At 42.2% G+C, this 3,799-nt stretch overlaps 1 pseudogene; it reads left to right on the forward strand.

Moving 5' to 3' along the window:
- On the forward strand, positions 1 to 3,441 carry LOC113191819 (10 kDa heat shock protein, mitochondrial pseudogene; annotated as a pseudogene).
- Positions 3,442 to 3,799: the final 358 nt, after the last annotated feature.

The raw sequence follows: 3,799 nt of genomic DNA on the forward strand, positions 1-3,799 counted from the left end.
ATGGTGAACACCCACGAAGCAGACATGATGGGAGACTATGATCAGATACCTGCCTCGTTTTCAGGTTTGTTTAAATGAAGTAACTCAGAAACAAACCTGAACTGTATATGGGGAGCAGAAATTTGTTGTGGTAGGGCTGTAAGATCAGCGCATTGGATGTGTCACCTTTGTGGATAGTGATATTAAGATGGTAGGTAGGTGGGCTGGGGATGTGTGCATAAGGCCCTGGGTTTAATCCCCAGCACCAATTTTAAAAGATGGGTAGCCAGGAGAAAGAGACCTTATTCAATTTCAGTTGCAAGTTATTGAGTGGAAGAAACCATGGGTCTCGCCTCAGTTTACTAATATGCTTTCGGATCAATTCAGCATACACTTACTGAGTTCCTGCCATAGACCTGCAGAGCCAATGGCTCGGCTGCATCAAGGATTTCCTCCATCTTCACAGAATCCCTGGAGTTGTAAGTTTGAGAAAAAGGGGAGAGCTTTTCATCTATATAAAGGGCAAAAAGACCTATGTCCAGTATCTTTGTGATATTTCTATGATGATACATAAAGTGTGAATTTAAAAGCTTGATGATAACAGGAACGTGGAAAGTAATTTATCTAAAAATAACTTTCCCATTCTGAGAAGATCAGACACTCTGAGTGGCCATCAAGTTTCTCATGGGCTTTGAGAACCATTATAGTGGTGCAGACAAACATGGAAAATAGGCAGGATCTTTTGTGCTTGAAATGAAAAATATCTTTAATCCCTGATGCTCGGGGAAGTTCTTCCTTCATTCTGTTTCTTAATTTCCTCTTCCGAAAGAGGAAATTAGTTTAAGGGAATTCTTTGTATAAGATATTCACCCTCAGGTGATGGGACACAGTTGGGAACTGCAGCCTGTGATGTGCTGGTCTGGGTCCCGAGGATAGGAAGCCCAGCGGTTTCAGCTCAAGGATTTAGAACAATAATGCTGTAAACACAAACTTGGGAAAAAAGAGTCAAAATATTTGGTAAGGGCCAGACACAGTGGCACACACCAGTAGTCAGTTCCTGAGGATAAGGCAAAACAATGGCTTGAGCCCAGGAATTCAGGACCTTCTCAATTAAAATATTAGGTAAGAAAAGCACCTGATTGGGAAGAATTACTCTTTATTTGTTCTAACTGCTTATACGGGACAGCAGAATGCATTTTGATTCAATGTACACAAATGGAGCACAACGTTTTATTTCTCTGGTTGTACATGATGTGGTCACATCATTTGTGTAATCATACATGTACTTAGGGTAATGATGTCTGTCTCATTCCACCATGTTTCCTACCTCCTTACCCCCTCCCCTCCCCTCACTACCCTCTACCCAATCCAAAGTTTCTCCATCAGGAAGGATTACTCTTGAATGGCCAGAAGGAGCAGGGGAGCCAATACCTGTCTTGTATAGTAAGACTAGAAGGTAACAGAAATCAGTTGTCAGTTGCATAAATGGTAGGAGGAAGCTGCCTGTTGGGCCATGGAGGGCACATCTTTGTGGTGGGAATCTGGCAATAGAAGCCAAGCATATGAAGGAGCAAGAGGGAGTGGAAGTTGTGCAACCTGGGACACTTGAACCAGGGCCATAGCTTTCAAGCCCAGTACAAGGCACTGGAGGAAGTTATGTTGCAGATTGGCAATGTAGGCACACAGGCTATCTACACATAGAGGATCCTTGTTCTAGTTGTTTTTCCATTTTTGTTTGTTTTAGAGTGCTGGGAATTGAACCCAGAACCTTGTTAGGCAAGCCATGCTACCATGGATCTACATCCTCAGCCCCCTTTAGGGTCACTCTGAGGCCAATTTAGAAGAGGCAGGCAAGGAGTCAATGGCCACATTACCAGCCCATAAATCTACATTCCCCTAAGCCCAGAGATTTGTTTTATTCTCTGTCCAAAAGTGCCATTACTTCCTTTTAAAATTATAAAGTATTCCCACTTCATGGGGAGCTGGCTAAACTTTAATAAGCTAGGAAATGTGGGTTTTTTGAGATGGAACCAACCATAATCCAAGACCGCAGCAAGAGACATGCACCAGAGACATGAGAACAGCTCCAAGAGCCAGTGGGCTGGGACTGTAGCTTGGTAATATGTCATGCTCAGGTTTTTGCATTTTTGAATACTTATCACTATTGCCCTTCCCTGAAATGAAATCTAAAAACTACCTGCATCCCTTACCTATCTGCCACCCACCAAATAGCATAATATTCTGCCAGAACATTTTATTTATGAATCAGATGATGAGAGAAACCAGAGAGAAGAACAAATGTGTCACAAAAGAACAAGCAATCAAAGAAACAGCAAGGCCACAATGGTTGTCAGCACCTCCACTACAGATTGAGATGGGCACAGGTCACCTGCCCATCTCATGGTCCATGCAGGAGAGCCTGTCATGTTGGGTAAGGTCATCCTCCTGGTTTAAAAGGACAGGAGGAATTGTTAAGACCAGTGGAGAAACCATACAAATAAACAAGGAGGGGAAGGCAGCAGTATTGCAGTAATTAGGCATTCAATTTTAGTTAACAACTATAAAGAGGGAAAAATCGGCCAGGAATGGTGACACATACCTATAATCCCAGCAGTTTGGCCAGAAGGAGCAGGGGAGCCAATACCTGTCTTGTATAGTAAGACTAGAAGGTAACAAATCAGTTGTCAGTTGCATAAATCAGTTGTCAGAGGCAGGAGGATTGCGAGTTCAAAACCAGCCTTAGCAATTTAGCAAGGCCCTAAGCAATTCACTGAGACCCTGTCTCTAAATAAAATACAAAAAAAGGCTGGGGGGCTGGGGCTATAGCTAGTGGCAGAGTGCTTGCCTAGCATGTGTGAGACACTGGGTTCAATTCTCAGCACCACATATAAATAAATAAAATACAGGTCCATTAACAACTAAAAATAATAATAATAAAATAAATAAAGGGCTGGGGAGGCCTTTTCACGTATTCCAAGGGCCGGACTGTGGGTCTCTGTGGCGGTGGCATGAGAGCAGAGTCCGAGCTGTAGTGGCGTGAGTCACGGCCAGACAAGCACTTAGAAAGTTTCTTCCACTTTTTGACCGAGTATTGGTCGAAAGGAGTGCATGTGAAACTGTAACCAAAGGAGGCATTATGCTTCCAGAAAAATCTCAAGGAAAAGTATTGCAAGCGACAGTAGTAACTGTGGGATCAGGCTCTAAAGGAAAGGGTGGGGAGATTCCGCCAGTAGTGTGAAAGTTGGAGATAAAATTCTCCCAGAGAATGGAGGCACCAAAGTAGTTCTAGATAACAAGGATTATTTCTTATTTAGAGATGGTGACATTCTTGGAAAGTATGTAGACTGAAACAAATCACCGTTGAAATGGCGTCCTGTGAAGCTGCTCATTCCACTGAAGTGCTGAAACCTTTCATCATGTAAATAATTTCCACGTCTCTTTTATAATAAACTGATGATAATCTAATAACATCCACTGTCTCAAAAATTTAGTTTCCCTGTACTTATGTAAACATTTACAAATAAAATATGTAATGATTTAAAAAAAAAAAAGGGCTGGGGATATGGCTCAATGGTTAAGTGCCCCTGGGTTCAATCCCTGGTACCCCCCCCCAAAAAAAATTGAAAACATTACAATGCCATAGGGGCTTCAAAGAAAATATCTACAAGGACGAACTAAAGGTACCAACTTCGATAGTATTAGAAAATGCAATCACTGCTAGATGGAAAATAAAAATCTAAATCAGCAAGGGCAGCTGCCTCATGTCTGTGTCAGTTGATTGGGAAGGAAATGTGGGACCAAAGCAGATTTTAAAAGGAGA

Source organism: Urocitellus parryii, chromosome 3, assembly GCF_045843805.1.
Source record: "Urocitellus parryii isolate mUroPar1 chromosome 3, mUroPar1.hap1, whole genome shotgun sequence".
Taxonomy (NCBI): Eukaryota; Metazoa; Chordata; class Mammalia; order Rodentia; family Sciuridae; genus Urocitellus; species Urocitellus parryii.